This window comes from Triticum aestivum, chromosome 1B, assembly GCF_018294505.1.
Source record: "Triticum aestivum cultivar Chinese Spring chromosome 1B, IWGSC CS RefSeq v2.1, whole genome shotgun sequence".
In the NCBI taxonomy this organism is placed as follows: Eukaryota; Viridiplantae; Streptophyta; class Magnoliopsida; order Poales; family Poaceae; genus Triticum; species Triticum aestivum.
The window spans coordinates 252,221,936-252,240,655 of NC_057795.1; positions in this window are offsets into that span (position 1 = coordinate 252,221,936).

Consider the following 18,720-nt stretch of genomic DNA (forward strand, 5'->3'; position numbering starts at 1 on the left):
AGAGTCCGTATATGTAGGCAAACAAGAGATAGGGTTGGTTTCGGACCCCTTCCCCAAGGGCCACGAAATTCCCCCCTCTTCCTCCATATATATAGCCCTTAGGGCGTCGTTTGGACTTTGGGTTTTATTTAGATTAAAGTTCGCCATAGCTGCAACTTCGCGTACTTCGTTTGTGTTCAACGACCAGACAAAGGCGTCACAGAACCCCACCTATATTAATAAAGCTTTCCTATTATATTCGCAATATCCAGATTCCAATCTTAGTTTCTTGCTTGTTCTTCATTTGCTCGCAGGAAAACAGACCCTAGTGGTCAGGTTGATCGTGCTCCGGCGTGGTCAATAACCCCTCGGAAGTTGGTTTAGCGATTGCTAAGGCGCGACGTCTCGCACGTTTGTAGTCGGATCGTCATGGTTGACTCCCACAGAAAATGATAGCCACCATCTTATTGAAAGACGGGACACATTTGCCTCTATCAAGTGGTATCAGAGCCAGGTTGCTCGGTGAGATTTTACAGTTTTTCATAGTTTAGATCGAGTTTGTTCTTCATACCTACAGTCCACGAAAATAGGGTAGTTCCTCATATCCGAACCAATCTGAGCCTTTGCATAATCTTTTTAGGGTTTTGCATTGTTGAATTTGCGGTTGCATCGCCGTGTCTAGTTGCTGGTCATTAGTGTCTAGTCCTTTAGAGTTTCGAGTTCTATTCACTAGTTGTCACACTGCCGCCGCATCATCATCGTCACCGCTACCATATACCCGCCATCATCATCACCGCTGCCATATACCACCATCGTCATCACCGCTGCCATATACCACCATCGTCATCACCGCTGCCATCTACCACCATCGTCATCACCGCAGCCATATACCACATATCCACCGCCATCACGATAATCCAAGTCCACCTGCAACATATATCCGCCACCAATCCGAGTTCCACCAGATTCATCTCCGCCACCAGTGCGAGTTCCACCAGATTCATCTCCGCCACCAGTCCTAGTCCGAGTCCAGTATTTTGTTACTCTGTTTTGGATTTCGAGATCACGCCATACTCTGAGTCATGACAGAGAAGGACTCCCGAACTTCTGTGTTACCCACAGTAGAAAAATAGTTCGAGTTTCAAAAAAAAACTAAGTCTGGAAAATTCTGGCTAGGCAGTTTCTAGACCATTTGTAGACTTTTTCAAAAAAAATTGTTGCGGAGAAAAAAAGAGAAAAAAAAGTTCAAAAAAAGTGAAAAATAGAGAGAGAGAAAAAAATTCAGAGTGTGCTCCTTCCTTGTTTACGTGCAGCGCCGTGATTTTGTTAGTGTTCTAGGCTCGCGTCTCTAGCACGGTCTAGCCTAGGACCAGCACAGTACTGTCGTTGAGCATTTATTCAACTTTGCATCTCTGAATTGATTATTGCTGACCTTTTTGCTACCATATTATAAGCCTTCCCAGCTCCACATATATCTACGTCGTGCGCTTGACTCTCCCTGGTAATTGCTCTATCCAAGCTTTGAGAGTTTTGACTACAACGGTTGCCGATCACCACCTGCTGCTGGGTAAGAACTGGTAAGAATTTGAGATTCGCTTGACGGATTTGTGACACCCCACCACCACCATTTCCAGTAGTCTGTAGTATCATATTCTGTTCTATTTCTATTGCTGCTAACTATGGTAGGACTACAAGCCGACGAGATTGACTGGGAGAACATGACAAACAAGGAGCTTCATGATAAGTTTCATCAAATGTTGGGTCAACAGGTGGAAGACGTGATGGCCAGCTTTGGAAAGGCAATGGAGAAGATGGATGACATTGAGAAGACAATTGACACCAAGTTGGACGCCAAGTTCGATGAATTACTCAAACATCTCCCACCACCAGTTTCACGCCGCGGTACAGTAGGGCGAGCACAGCGTATTCCTATTGAGCCAACACAAAATTCTGGTGCCGCTGTTACTGCTGTTGGTGCTTCTGTAGCCCCTGCTCCTACTGCAGAGGTGGAGGACTATTACGAGGATGAGGTTGATCAAAATTAGAACTACGTGCAGCCACCAGCACCACCACCAGCAGGTCGACCTCAGGTATATATTCGCAATGGTAGGCCTGCACCACCACCTCAGGTACGAGATAATGACCATATTCCTAAACTGAAATTGAATATTCTATCACTTGAGGGTAGATATGTTCCTGATATATATCTTACTTGGGATTTAGAAACTGAACAACGTTTTACATGTTTACAATATCCTGAGGAGAGACGGGTTGCTGCTGCTGTTTTTGCTTTCACTAGTTTTGCATGTGTATGGTGGTCTGAATATTGTAGATTATATCCTATTCCAGCTACTTGGGCTGCTTTGAAAACTGCTATGCGTACTCGTTGGGTTCCACCATATTATCAACGAGAATTGCTTCAAAAATTGCAGCATTTAAGACAAGGAAAAAATTCTATAGAAGAATATTATCAGGAATTACAAAACTGGCATGATTAGATGTGGTATTGTTGAGGAGAATGAAGCAATGCTTGCACGTTTCATGGATGGATTAAATAGAGAGATTCAGAGCATTCTAGAGTATAAGGAGTATACTAATATCACTCGTTTATTCCATCTTGCTTGTAAAGCTGAACGTGAAGTGCAGGATCGACAAGCATTGGCGCGAACTAACTTTTCTGCAGGTCGACCTTCATCATGGACATCGCGTGCATCTTCTACTTCCACTGCACCGGCACCTACATTAGGTGCCACCTCCAGCCGTGATACAAGAAAGCAGGCACAACCACTGCTATCTGCCAAGAGCGCACCTGCCGGGCCTGCACAGAGCGCTTCTTCTTCCATGGCATCAACCGGGCACACAAGTGATATTATTTGTCGTCGTTGTAAGGGAAGAGGTCATTATGCGAGGGAATGCAAATCTCAGCGTGTGATGATTGCTACTGAGAATGGTGGGTATGAGTCCGCTAGTGACTATGATGAGGAGACTTTGGCTCTTATTACACGTGAAGAACACGGTGGAGATGATTCTGATCATGAGATGCAATACATGGCTTCTGAAGGTGCTGACAGGTATGAATGTTTAGTTGCTCAACGTGTTTTGAGTGCGCAGGTCACACAAGCTGAGCAAAATCAGAGGCATAATTTGTTCCATACAAAGGGAGTTGTGAAGGAATGTTTTGTGCGCGTCATCATAGATGGAGGGAGCTGCAACAACTTGGCTAGCATGGAGATGGTGGAGAAGCTATCTCTCAACACAAGACCACATCCACATCCTTACTACATCCAATGGTTCAACAACAGTGGCAAGGTTAAGGTAACACGTACTGTTCGTGTAAATTTTAGTATCTCTACATATGTTGATTATGTTGATTGTGATGTGGTACATATGCAAGCATGTTCCTTATTACTTGGTCGACCATGGCAATTTGATAAAAAATCTGTACACCATGGTAGAAACAATCAATATACTCTTGTTCATAAGGATAAAAATATTACTTTGCTTCCTATGACTCCTGATTCCATTTTGAAAGATGATATTAATAGAGCTAATAAAGCAAAACAGGAGAAGAATAAGAGTGAAAATCAGATTGTGGCAAAAGAATTTGAGCAACAAATGAAGCCTAATAATAAACCATCTAGTGTTGCTTCTGAAATTAAATTGAAATGTGCATGTTTTTTTGCCACCTAATCTGATATTGATGAGCTAGATTTCAGCAAATCTGTTTGCTATGCTTTTGTGTGCAAAGAGGCATTATTTTCATTCAAGGACGTGCCTTCCTCTTTGCCTCCTGCTATCACTAACATTTTGCAGGAGTTCGCTGACGTCTTTCCCCAAGACGTGCCAACGGGATTACCGCCTATTCGAGGGATTGAGCATCAGATTGACTTAATTCCCAGTGCTTCACTACCAAACTGTGTGCCATACCGTACCAATCCAGAGGAGACGAAGGAGATTATGCTCAAGTACATGAGCTCCTCGACAAAGGTTATATACGTGAATCCCTTAGTCCTTGTGTTGTTCCTATTATTCTAGTGCCGAAAAAGGATGGTACATCGCGTATGTGTGTTGATTGTAGAGGCATTAATAATATTACTATTCGTTATCGTCATCCTGTTCCTAGGCTAGATGATAGGCTTCACTACAGGAATCAGCTACTTTGCCGTCTGCCACAGCGAACGGCAAAGGCATGAACGGTGGACGGCAAACGTGGACCGAAAAGTAAGATCCAGCAAACAACTACTTTGCCGTCTGCTTTAAGTGGCTGACGGCAAAGGGTCCTTTGCCATCAGCAGTAGACGGCAAAGAAAGCAGACGGCAAAAATTTCTCTATTAGTCCGTTAGGTGGCTAACGGCAGCCCTTTGCCGTCCACCGTATGATGTCAGCTAGACGTGACCACTCTTTGCCGTCTGCCACTGTAGGTAAACTGGCCAAATGGGTCAGCTCCCAGGAAGCACAGTTGGCTGCCACGTGTCCTGTTTGCCGTCCGCGGCGGACGACAAAGAGGCCGTTGCCGTCGGTGGCAGATGGCAAAGAGCCTGTATATTGGCTCTTTTTTGTTTTTTCTGAATCCAACAATTTTCATAGCAAATATATATGACATATACAGATATATTTCATAGGGCTATTTAACAGCAAACATATCACATATATATCCAACACATAAATAAGTTTCATCCATTCATACATAAGCAAGTTCCATCCATACACATTGTTCCATCCATATACATATTACAATGCAAAGTTTGATCAAGATAGCAAGTTCCATCATAGCAAGCTAGATACAATGCAAAGTTTCGTCAAAGAAAAAACAAGCACTCCATCATAGCAAGCTAGCTTTCATGAAGTGAATGAAATCTGCAAAATGGAAAGTAAGAAAGTTAGAAATAGGTGACTAGAAGAAGAAGACTAGAACAAGAAGTATATGTCATTTATGAGCTAACTTAGGTGAAATGGATCATATATGAGCTAACTAAGTTGAAATGGGTCGTTTATGAGCTAACTAAGGTGAAATGGATCATCTATGAGCTAACTTAGTTCAAATGGGTCGTTTATGAGCTAACTAAGGTGAAATGGATCGTTTTTGAGCTAACTAAGTTGAAATGGATCGTTTTTGAGCTAACTTAGGTGAAATGGATCATTTATGAGCTAACTTAGTTGAAATGGGTCGTTTATGAGCTAAGTAAGGTGAAATGGATCGTTTTTAGCTAACTAAGGTGATATGGATCATTTTTGAGCTAACTAAGGTGAAATGGACCATTTAAGAGCTAATTTAGGTGAAATGGATCGTTTATGAGCTAATCTAGGTAAAATGGGTCATTTTGGAGCTAACCTAGGTAAGATGGGTCATTTTGGAGCTAACCTAGGTGAAATGGATCATTTATGAGCTAATCTAGGTAAAATGGGTCATTTTAGAGCCAACTTGGGTAAAATGCATCATTTTAGAGCTAACATAGGTAAGATGGATGGTTTTGGAGGTTAGTAAGCTTATTAAGTCATTTTGGAGGAAAAGAAGCTAACTCTAAGTCATTATGGTAAGCATATTGGAGGAAATAAAGCTAAGTCTAGGTCTTTATGCATTTGTTAAGAAAAACACTAGAGACACTTACCGTGATCATGGAGGTGTTGTAGCGGGGTGGCTCGTGCCGGTAGCTGGAGAAGGATCGTGCGATGCTTGTCTGGAGTTACGCTGCACCAAAGATCATTTCCAATGTCTCGTTAGCATGATGACACTCAAATGTTATGACTAGCAAGTAATGTCCATTCAAATTAAACTCACCGTGGTCCCAGGAGCAATCAGTGGCATCAGCGGAGCGGTCTGACCGGACTTCTCGCACACAGACTGCACATTTGGTTTTGACGACTCAATCATACTAGTTACTAATGAGACAAACACTACATGAATGTTTTGGCTAATGTGTAGAAAAAACTTACCACAAGGAGCTCGTACATGGCCCTCGCCTGCATGTCATTCCGTGCCCTCTCCTCCTCCAACATCTTTGTCGTCCTCTCCTCCAACTCCCGCTGCCTCTCCGCCGCCTCCGCCAGAAGTTTCTCTGTTCTATCTCTCTCAGTTTGTATAGCAGCCTGCAACACCACTCCTCGTTACCATTTGTAATCATTGATGGAAGCGCACACAATGTAATGGAGAAAGATAGCTGAGTACGTATAACTAACCTTGAAGGCGAGTTGGACTGGCCGTTCATGAGGCCTTATCTCAGGAGCGGAGCTCGACTGGCGCGCCTTGATCTCCGGGAGAGTGCTAGGACAATGGATAAGTCCATCTCCCATGGCTATGGAGCCATGGGACCTCCCGCCACCAGATATCATCAGCAGCTCGGTATCAATGGGACCCTGGCTCGGGTTAAAGTCCTCCCCTTTCCTCGCCTTCCCCTCATCTCTATATTTCACGAGCTTGTCGTGGGAGGAGATGTTGGTGAAGTTTTTTGGATCATCGAGGTCAGACATAGAGAATGTCTTGACTTTCTTGTAAGAGCCAGTGTGGGCCATGGCATACAGGTCGTACACCTCTGGCACCTTATCCACCTTATTGTAGCGTGTCTGAAAGAGAGAAACAAAGTAAATTAGTAATTAAAGGGCTAAAAGCTAGCACGACGAACAAATTGCATGAATCATGAAGCAAACCACATACCCAGTTCCGCCCGTACTAATATAAGTTGGAGCAGCCTTGATGGTGTGGCACACCTTCCATTTGGGCATGTTTGTCCTTGGCCTTGTTGTGGAGGGTTCGCCATTCTTTTGAGCACCACTCATTGACCAACACCTCCCAACAATCCATCCGATCCGCACACCATCTCGGAGGGGCCTAAGTTAGGAAATAGAAACTTTAGCGCTACGGCTATGAATTACTAAATGAAGGAAGTAAAGTACAAGGCCTTAAGAATTACCTTCATGTACTCATCCTTACTCAAGAACTTCTCGCGGCACGCCGGCTTGGTCTTCTTGATACCACGCGCGCCGTAGTAATCTCGAACGGCCTGCACCCGAGCCTCATGCCGTAAGTTCTGTAGTAGGCGCTTGCAGACGTTGTCGATAACATTTGCCGCCTCCTCCTCGTATCCCTCCTCACACCTGTAGAATGTCTGCAATCAAATGAGACAATATTGATTAGTACAATTAATAACTAGCTAGTTGAAGATTTTTAATTGTGTAAAGGAGAAATTACCCAGAACTTTCTAATCACCACGTCTGCCCTCGTCTTGCACAAGACACCGTCGATAATCTCACCTGATGGGACCGAGGCAGCCAAGTAGTGCTCCCAACTAAATCCAAGCTCTGGAAGCCGACCCTCACCAGGCAACATAACAAACCCCGGGAAGTTTTGCCGACAAAGAACTCCAAGGACGGAGTTGGCCCGGCGGACACTATGATGGTGGTCCCAACTCCTGCAGCATGACAAGGCCAACGCATTAGATATTTGAAGAAACGTGAATGCATAAGGGTACAAAAAGATTAAATGCACTTACCTCTCCCCATCAGAGAAAATCAACCACCTCTGCTCGCGGGTCGCCGGCATGTCCGGGAGCCGTGTAGCACCACGCTGGTAGACGGTGCCCCCCTCCTCGTCAATATCAGTCGGCTCCCCGCCATCATCAGCATGGCCACTCGACCCCTCAGGCTGATCCGGCCAGGTACCCCATCCAGACGTGTGTTCCTCCAGGGTCTCGTGGGCCGAACTCTCATGGCCCAAAGGCCCGTGTACTAGAGGCTCGTGGACCAGAGTCCGTGTAGCCTCCTCCTTGGACGAGTCCACCCTAGCAGTCACGTGCTCGGGTGAAACAGCTGGGGGTGGCGGCGAGGAAGGCGCCCTCGCAGTCACCCTACCTCATCTCCCGCGACCACGTGCTCCAGCTCCTCTCTTCTTCTTACCCCGTCCCGTGCTCGGCACCGCGGTAGACGAAGAAGGGCCCGGCGGTGTCGCCATACTGTCCAGCAACGCTCGGCGGAGAGATGCGTGTGGAATGGAAGACCTCGTCGCACGCGCCGACGAAGAAGGATCCTCGGTGCGCTCCCGACCAGCGCCCACCATCTTTCAACACCTGCCATGACAAAGAGTAAACGAAATTAGTACAACGGCAAAAAAATACCGACATGAATAATAATATGTATATCACTTAAGTGTATCATCATCAAGTACAACATAAAAAATTGAATACCTGACACTACGTATAAATGCATAATCATCATCATCAAGTACAATAATAATATCGATCAGTATCATCAATAAATGCATAATCATCATCATCACTATAATCAATGACGGGCTCACGGGGTCAGGGGGTCGGGGTGTCGGGGTGTGGTGTCGGGGTTGGGGTGTCGGGGTGTGGTGTTGGGGTTGGGGTGTCGGGGTGTAGTGTCGGAGTGTGGTGTCGGGGTGTTCTGTTTCTTCTTCTTCTACTTCTTCTACTTCGTTTCTTCCTCTTCTTCTTTTCTTCTACATATTCTTTTTTCTTCTACTTCTTTTCTTCTTTTCTTCTTCTTGTTTTTTCATCTGAAACCCATGCACTAAATCTAACACTAACACTAACACATATCTAGCACTAAATCTAACACTAACAATTAAACAGCAAAAAAAATGAAAAAACAGAAAAAAAGAATACTCACCGGAGCCGGGCGCGACGCTGGCGCCGGGGTGGTGGGCGGGTGGGGGGCGGCGGGGCTCCGGGGCAGTGGGACGGTCGGGCGGGTGGGGGAGGGGCGGTGGTAGGGGCGGCACCGGGCGGCGGGGCACCGGGGCGGCGGTATGGTGGGGCGTCAGCGTGTGGGGGAGGGGCGGGGGCGGGGGCGATGGCGGGGGCGGCGCCGGGCGCCGGAGCACCGAGGCGGTGGGATGGTACGACGTCGGCGGGTGGGGGAGGGGGCGGTGGCGGGGGCGGCGTAGGGCGGAGAGGGCGGCGGCGGTGGCGGGTGCGACACAGGGCGGCGGGGGCGGGGGTGGTGGCGGGGCGGCGCCGGGCGGCGGGTGCGGCGCGGTGGGTGGATCGATGTGGGTGTCGGGAGGAGAGAGGGAGGAACAGAGAGAGTAACAGGCATGGGGGGGGGGCTCGGTCATTAGTTAGGTTAGCCTTTGCCGTCCGCTTTTGGTTTATCTTTGCCGTCTGCTGCGGACGACAATGAGTGGGGACATTAAGTTTTTCCGTTAGTGGGTGCCACCTCCCTCTTTGCCGTCAGCCAGCGGACGACAAAGAAATGGCGGATGGCAAAGACCTTCTTTGCCGTCTCCCATTTCTTTGCCGTCTGCTTTTCGGTAGCTGATGGCAAAGAGCTTCTTTGCCGTCCGCAGATGGCAAAGTAGCTGATTCCAGTAGTGCTTGATGAATTGAGTGGCTCTACAATATTCTCCAAAGTTGATTTGCATAGTGGATATCGTCAAATTCATATGAAATTAGGGGATGAATGGAATACAACATTTAAAACTAAGTTTGGATTGTATGAGTGGTTAGTCATGCCTTTTGGGGTAACTAATGCACCTAGTACTTTCATGAGATTAATGAACGAAGTCTTACGTGCTTTCATTGGACGGTTTGTGGTAGTTTACTTTGATGACATATTTATTTATAGCAGATCTTTGGAGGAACATTTGGAACATTTATGGTTTTTATAGCTCTACGTGATGCACGTTTGTTTGGTAACCTTGGGAAGTGCACCTTTTGCACCGACCGAGTATCTTTTCTTGGCTATGTTGTTACTCCACAGGGAATTAAAGTTGATAAAGCCAAGATTGAAGCTATTGAGAGTTGGCCGCAGCCCAAAACGGTCACACAAGTGAGGAGTTTTCTTGGCCTCGCTGGATTCTATAGGCGTTTTGTGAGAGATTTCAGCACCATTGCTGCACCTCTCAATGAGCTTACAAAGAAAGATGTGCCTTTTCTTTGGGGTACCGCACAGGAAGAAGCCTTCTCGGTATTGAAAGATAAGTTGACACATGCTCCTTTACTCCAACTTCCTGATTTTAATAAGACTTTTGAGCTTGAATGTGATGCTAGTGGAATTGGATTAGGAGGTGTGTTATTGCAAGATGGCAAACCTGTTGCATACTTTTCTGAAAAATTGAGTGGGCCTAGTCTGAATTATTCTACTTATGATAAAGAATTATATGCTCCTGTTCGGACTTTAGAAACATGGCAACATTATTTATGGCCCAAAGAATTTGTTATACATTCTGATCATGAATCTTTGAAACATATTAAAAGTCAAGCTAAACTGAGTCGTAGACATGCTAAATGGGTTGAATTCATTGAGACTTTCCCTTATGTCATTAAACACAAGAAGGGAAAAGAAAATGTTATTGTTGATGCATTGTCTCGTCGCTATACTATGCTTTCACAACTTGACTTCAAAATATTTGGTTTGGAGACCATCAAAGATCAATATGTGCATGATGCTGATTTTAAAGATGTAATGCAGAATTGTAAAGAAGGAAGAATGTGGAACAAGTTTGTCGTTAACGATGGATTTGTGTTTCGTGCTAACAAGCTATGCATTCCAGCTAGCTCCGTTCGTCTTTTGTTGTTGTGGGAGGCGCATGGAGGAGGATTAATGGGACACTTTGGCGTGAAGAAGACGGAGGACGTACTTCCTACACATTTCTTTTGGCCAAAGATGAGACGGGATGTTGAGCGTTTTATTGCTCGCTGCACTACATGTCAAAAAGCTAAGTCACGACTCAATCCTCATGGTTTATATATGCCTTTGCCTGTACCTAGTGTTCCTTGGGAGGATATATCTACGGACTTTGTTTTAGGTTTACCTCGAACAAAGAAGGGGAGGGATAGCATATTTGTTGTCGTGGATAGATTCTCGAAAATGGCATCACTTTATACCATGTCATAAAAGCGATGATGCTGTTAATGTTGCTGATTTGTTCTTTCGTGAAATTATTCGCTTGCATGGTGTGCCAAATACTATTTTTTCAGATCATGATACTAAATTTCTTAGCCACTTTTGGAGATGTTTATGGGCTAAGTTGGGGACTAAACTGCTTTTTAGTACTACTTGTCACCCCCAAACTGATGGCCAAACTGAAGTAGTCAATAGAACATTGTCTACTATGCTTAGGGCTGTTTTGAAGAGTAATAAGAAAATGTGGGAGGAATGCTTGCCTCATATTGAATTTGCTTATAATCGTTCATTGCATTCTACTACTAAGATGTGCCCTTTTGAAGTTGTGTATGGTTTCCTACCTCGTGCACCTATTGATTTGTTGCCTCTTCCATCTTCGGAGAAGGTTAATTTTGATGCTAAACAACGTGCTGAATTGATTTTAAAAATGCATGAGTTAACTAAGGAAAACATTGAGCGTATGAATGCCAAATATAAACTTGCTGGAGATAAGGGTAGAAAACATGTTGTGTTTGCACCTGGAGATCTTATTTGGTTACATTTGCGTAAGGATAGATTTCCTGATTTGCGCAAATCAAAGCTCATGCCACGAGCTGATGGTCCCTTTAAGGTGTTAGAGATAATAAATGATAATGCACATAAACTTGAGCTGCCTGCAGATTTTGGGGTTAGTCCCACTTTTAACATTGCAGATTTGAAGCCTTATTTGGGTGAGGAAGATGAGCTTCCGTCGAGGACGACTTCATTTCAAGAAGGGGAGGATGATGAGGACATCAATACCATTGTTACACCCACAGCCCCTGCTGCTATACATACTGGACCAATTACTAGAGCTCGCGCACGCCAACTAAATTACCAGGTACTTTCGTTTCTTGGTAATGATTCTAATGTTCATGAGAATATGATGCTGCCTAAATTGGATACATTTGTTTTGCTTACAAATGAAGGGCCTAGCTTGGAGAAGGATGAACATTGGAGCAAGAACAAGCATGGAAATGATGGCATGCACAAGGGGAACAAGAACAGAGTTACAAGTGATGATTTCAGGTCTTTGAAGCCACCATAACGAGTGCATGAAGCCTTGGATGAAATATACAAGATGTCACTTCATAAATTTCGTCCAGAGGCTATTATAGGTGCTGCGTCACCTTTTTATTGGGCCAGGCCCATGTAATTTCGAAATACATAAGTATAGGCTATTTTTAGAGTCCGTATGTGTGGGGAAACAAGAGATAGGGTTGATTTCGGACCCCTCTACCAAGGGCCACGAAATTCCCCCTCTTCCTCCATATATACAGCCCTTAGGGCATTGTTTAGACTTTGGGTTTTGTTTAGATTAAAGTTTGCCATAGCTGCAACTTCGCGTACTTCGTTTGTGTTCAACAACCAGACAAAGGCGTCACAGAACCCTACCTTGATCAATAAAGCTTTCATCTTATATTCGCGATATCCAGATTGCAACCTCAGATTCTTTCTTGTTCTTCGTTTGCTCGCAGGAAACAGACCCTCGTGGTCAGGTTGATCGTGCTCCGGCATGGTCAATAACCTCTCGGAGTTGGTTTAGCGATTGCTAAGGCGCGACGTCCTCGCACGTTCGTAGTCGGATCGTCAAAGTCGACTTCCACCAAAGCGAAATCCATCATCTCATCGAAAGACGGGACACCTTTGCTTCTATCACACGGACTCCGAATGACAAAGTTATGACCGTTTTGGTGAACATCTGTCCATTCTATGGCAGTCCTTGAAAGTACTTCATTTTCCCATGCGCTTTTTGCCTGATCGCCCCAAAATTTCTTGTCCTATATAGTGGAGATATCGTTTCCACATATATATTGACCGATGACATGAATGCCCTTTTGTTCTTGGCTTTCACGTGCATGAGTTATAGTGATGAGGACATCAATACCATTGTTACACCCATAGCCCCTGCTGCTATACATACTGGACCAATTACTAGAGCTCACGCATGCCAACTAAATTACCAGGTACTTTCGTTTCTTTGTAATGATTCTAATGTTCATGAGAATATGATGTTGCCTAAATTGGATACATTTGTTTTGCTTACAATTGAAGGGCCTAGCTTGGAGAAGGATGAACACTGGAGCAAAAACAAGCCTTGAGATGATGGCATGTGCAAGGGGAACAAGAACGGAGTTACAAGTGATGATTTCAGGTCTTTGAAGCCACCATAACGAGTGCATGAAGCCTTGGACGAAATATACAAGATGTCACTTCATAAATTTCATCCAGAGGCTATTATAGGTGCTGCGTCACCTTTTTATTGGGCCAGGCCCATGTAATTTCGAAATACATAAGTATAGGCTATTTTTAGAGTCCGTATGTGTGGGGAAACAAGAGATAGGGTTGATTTCGGACCCCTCCACCAAGGGCCACGTTATTCCCCCTCTCTTCCTCCATATATACAGCCCTTAGGGCACCGTTTAGACATTGGGTTTTGTTTAGATTAAAGTTCGCCATAGCTGCAACTTCGCGTACTTAGTTTGTGTTCAACGACCAGACAAAGGCGTCATAGAACCCCACCTTGATCAATAAAGCTTTCATCTTATATTCACAATATCCAGATTGCAATCTCAGTTTCTTGCTTGTTCTTCGTTTGCTCGCAGGAAATAGACCGTCATGGTCAGGTTGATCATGCTCCGGCGTGGTCAATAACCTCTCGGAGTTGGTTTAGCGATTGCTAAGGCGCAACGTCCTCGCACGTTCGTAGTCGGATCGTCAAAGTCGACTTCCACCAAAGCGATATCCATCATCTCATCGAAAGACGGGACACCTTTGCCTCTATCAAGTGGTATCAGATTTCTAGGTTGCTCGGTGAGATTTTACAGTTTTTCGTAGTTTAGATCGAGTCTTTTCTTCATACCTATAGTCCACGAAAAAGCCACAAAAAAATTAGGGTTAGTTCATCATATTCGAACCAGTCTGAGCCATTGCATAATCTTTTCTTTATTTGCGTTGTTGAATTTGCAGTTGCATCGTCGTGTCTAGTTGCTGGTCTTAGTGTCTAGTCCTTTAGAGTTTCGAGTTCTGTTCACAAGTTGTCACGCCGTAGCCGCATCATCATCATCACCGCTGCCATATACCACCATCGTCATCACCGCTGCCATATACCACCATCGTCATCACCGCTGCCATATACCACCATCGTCATCACCGCTGCCATCTACCACCATCGACATCACCGCAGCCATATACCACATATCCACCTCCATCACACCAATCCGAGTCCACCTGCAACATATATCTGCCACCAGTTCGAGTTCCACCAGATTCATCTCCGCCACCAGTCCGAGTTCCACCAGATTCATCTCCGCCACCAGTCCGAGTTCCACCAGATTCATCTCCGCCACCAGTCCTAGTCCGAGTCCAGTATTTTTTGTTTTGTTTTCGACTTCCAGATCATGCCATACTCCGAGTCGTGATAGAGAAGGACTTCCGAACTTTCGTGTTACCCGCAGTAGAAAAATAGCTCCAGTTTAAAAAAAACTAAGTCTGGAAAATTCTGGCTAGGAAGTTTCTAGACCATTTGTAGACTTTTTCGAAAAAAATTTGTTGCGGAGCAAAAAAAGAGAAAAAAAATGGTGCAAAAAAAAGAGAGAAAAAAATTCAGAGGGTGCTCCTCCCTTGTTTACGTGCAGCGCCGTGATTTTGTTAGTGTTCTAGGCTTGCGTCTCTAGCACAGTCTAGCCTAGGACCAGCACAGTACCGTCGTTGAGCGTTTATTCAACTTTGCATCTCTGAATTGATTATTGCCGACCCTTTTTGCTACCATATTATAAGCCTTCCCAGCTCCACATACATCTACGTCGTGCGTTTGATTCTCCCTGGTAATCGCTCTATCCAAGCTTTGAGAGTTTTGACTACAACGGTTGCCGATCACCACCTGCTGCTGGGTAAGAACTGGTAAGAATTTGAGATTCGCTTGAAGGATTTGTGACACACCACCACCACCACCGCTTCCTAGTAGTCTGTAGAATCATATTATTTTGTGTTTCTATTGCTGCTAACCATGCCAGGATCACAAGCCGATGAGACTGATTGGGAGAACCTGACGAACAAACAGCTACATGATAAATTTCAGCAAATTATGAGTGGACAGGTTCAAGATGTGCTAAACAGGTTTGACGAGGCCATGGAGAAGATAGATGGCATTGAGAAGACGTTCGAAACAAAGCTTGATAGCAAGTTTAATGAATTGCTCGCGCATTTTCCACAACCACCGCTGGCTGCACCTATCGCACCTCTGCAACAACAACAACAACGCCTCTTTCCGAATAAGTATGGACGAGCGAAGCGTGTTCCTATTGAGGATGGCCAAACTTCTGGTGCTGCTGTTCCTGTTCTTGATGCTTCTTTGGCTCGTGCTACTGCTGCTGCTGGTACCCAGGAGGATGATGAGTATGCGGGCGATTATGAGGATGAGGTTGATCAAAATCAGAACTACGTGCAACCACCAGCACCACCACCAGCAGGTCGACCTCAGGTATATATTCGTAATGGTAGGCCTGCACCACCACCTCAGGTACGAGATGATGTCCATATTCCCAAACTGAAATTGAATATTCCACCATTTGAGGGTAGATATGTTCCTGATATATATCTTACTTGGGAGTTAGAAACTGAACAACGTTTTACATGTTTACAATATCCCGACGAGAGACGGGTTGCTGCTGCTGTTTGTGCTTTCACTAGTTTTGCATGTGTATGGTGGTCTGAACATTGTAGATTATATCCCATTCCAGCTACTTGGGCTGCTTTGAAAACTGCTATGCGTACTCGTTGGGTTCCACCATATTATCAACGTGAATTGCTTCAAAAATTGCAGCGTTTAAGACAAGGAAAAAATTATGTAGAAGAATATTATCAGGAATTACAAACTGACATGATTAGATGTGGTATTGTTGAGGAGAATGAAGCTATGCTTGCACGTTTTATGAGTGGATTAAATAGAGAGATTCAGACCATTCTAGAGTATAAGGAGTATACTAATATCACTCGTTTATTCCATCTTGCTTGTAAAGCTGAACGTGAAGTGCAGGATCGACAAGCAATGGCACGCACTAACTTTTCTGCAATAACATTTTCTTTTCGACAAGCAATATTTTGAAGTCAAGTCGTGAAAGCATAGTATAGCAACGAGACAATGCATCAGCAATAACATTTTCTTTTCCCTTCTTGTGCTTAATGACATAAGGGAAAGTCTTAATGAATTCAACCCATTTAGCATGTCTACGATTCAGTTTAGCTTGACTTCTAATATGTTTCAAAGATTCATGATCAGAGTGTATAACAAATTCTTTGGGCCATAAATAATGTTGTCATGTTTCTAAAGTCCGAACAAGAGCTATCATAAGTAGAATAATTCAGACTAGGTCCACTTAATTTTTCAGAAAAGTATGGAACAGGTTTGCCATCTTGTAATAACACACCTCCTAATCCAATTCCACTAGCATCACATTCAAGCTCAAAAGTCTTATTAAAATCAGGAAGTTGGAGTAAAGGAGCATGTGTCAACTTATCTTTCAATACCGTGAAGGCTTCTTCCTGTGCGGTACCCCAAACAAAAGGCACATCTTTCTTTGTAAGCTCATTGAGAGGTGCAACAATGGTGTTGAAATCTCTCACAAAACGCCTATAGAATCCAGCGAGGCTAAGAAAACTTGTTGTAGGGTTAAACCCTAGAGGGGATCTTTTCACACTTGGAGGAGGAAAAGAAGGAAAACACTCAAGAACACGAGGAACAAAAACTCTTAGACAAACCTAAATATCACATCCACTAGAGTAGCATACATGAGATCCACAAGATTACAAGATCAATCCAAGGATAATAGCACTAGGGTACGGTTCTTCTCACTAGGTGAGGTCTTGCATCCAAAGAGAATCCTCTCCAAGAGGAGGGCTTGATCTCCAAGAGGAGCTTCTCCAATTGGAGGTCTAGATCTCCTAAAGGAGGAAGATGAGCAAAGCCCTCTTTTGTGTTCTATATACTTTGCTAACCTCACAAATGACCTAGGTGAGTTAAGTCTGGGGCGTTACTAGTAACGCCCCACATAAAGTGCCTTTACTATCATAAAGTCTACTTGATTACAGGCCGTTGCAGTGCAGAGTGCCTCTTGACCTCCTGGTGGTCGAGTGAGTCTTCATGGTCGAGTCCTTCAGGCCAGTCGAGTGAATCCTCGTTGGTCGACTGGAAGGCGACCTCTTCTAAGGATGTCCTAGGGTAAGTTACTAGGATCAGGTCCATGATCCTACCCTAGGTACACAACCCCATCACCGGGAGGTAGCTCATCGGGAAACACATCCTCGAATTCCTGCAACAAGTTGGAAAACACTAGAGGAAGAGGATTAGGATTGTTAGTTTTGGTAACCTCATCTTTGCATAGGAGGACAAAGTGGACGACACTCGATGGGTTCTCACACACTTCTCTCATCTCTCTTTTTGTGTCTAGGAGGACTAAGTTTTTCTCTCTTGGCCAAGAGGCGCTCAATTTTTGCTTGTGGCTCTCACTTTCTTTTTGGTGCTGCACTCTCTCACTAGTTTCTCCATGGTGGGTGGAAGCTTGCTTGTCGGCGATCACTTGGCTTGGAGACATTGGTCGAAGCACATACTCCATGCCTTTTATCTTGAAGCTATAGTGGTTGGTTCGTCCGTTGTGGATGACGTCGCGGTCGAATTGCCAAGGTCTTCCCAAAAGAAGGTGGCACACGGACATAGGAACCACATCACACTCTAGGGTGTCCTCGTATGCGCCGATCTTCAAAGACACTTGCACCATGTGCTCCACTTAAATAGTGCCGGAGTCGCTTAGCCATTTCACCTTGTAGGGACAGGGGTGCTTCTTCTTGACCAATTGCAGCTTGGAACATAGCTCTTCACTTGCCAAGTTGTGACAACTACCTCCGTTGATGATGACCTTGATGGAGTGCCCATTGATGCCGGCCTTGGTGTGAAGATGTGGCACCATTGGTCTTCCTCTTGGTGGTGTTGGAGCATCAAGACCTTGGAGACCACGAGAGAGGGACTTGAATCATTGTCACAAAAGACTTGATCATCTTCATCTTCCTTCACGCGCTGGTGCATGGCCACGTGCTCAATGGCTTCCATTTCTTCATCACTCATCGAGTCGTATGTGCCGTCATCGTTGAAGATCATTGTTCGCTTGTTGGTGCATTGGAAGGACTTGTGTCCTCGGCCGCCACATGTGAAGCACTTGAATGAACTTGTCTTGACGGGATCATCGGGAGGCACCGAAGATGAAGGAGTCTTGGATTTGTAGGTGCTTGCTGGAGGACGAGTCGAGGAAGGTGCCACTTGCTTGGAACCTGACTTGTCGCCGGTACTTGGTGATGCTCGAGTTGATGTAGGAGGTGCCGAAGTCGTGGGAGCTTGAGAGTAGGAGTCGTAGGTCTTGGACGAGTACTTGGCGTATTTGAACTCATCTTGCACTTGTCGCTCGGCCTTGGTCGCTTGATGAACTAGCTCAAGAAGGTTGGAGTATGGTTGGAAGTCGGCGATCCGCTTGATTGGGTGGTTGAGGCCGTTCAAGAAGCGTGTCATTGTTTGCTCGTCATCTTCCTTGACATTGGCTTGTATCATGGCAATCTCGATTTCTTGGTAGTATTCTTCCACCGTCTTTGTGCCTTGCTTGAGGAGTTGCAACTTCTTGAAAAGATCTCGAGTGTAGTGAGTAGGCACAAAGCGGGCTCTCATGACTTCCTTCATTGCTTCCCAAGTTGTGATTGGTGGTTCGCCTCTTGTATGTCGTCGCTCGATCACTTGTTCCCACCAAATGAGGACGTAGTCTTGGAACTTGAGGGAGGCCATGGCGATCTTCTTTTCTTCATCTTAGTTGTGGAGG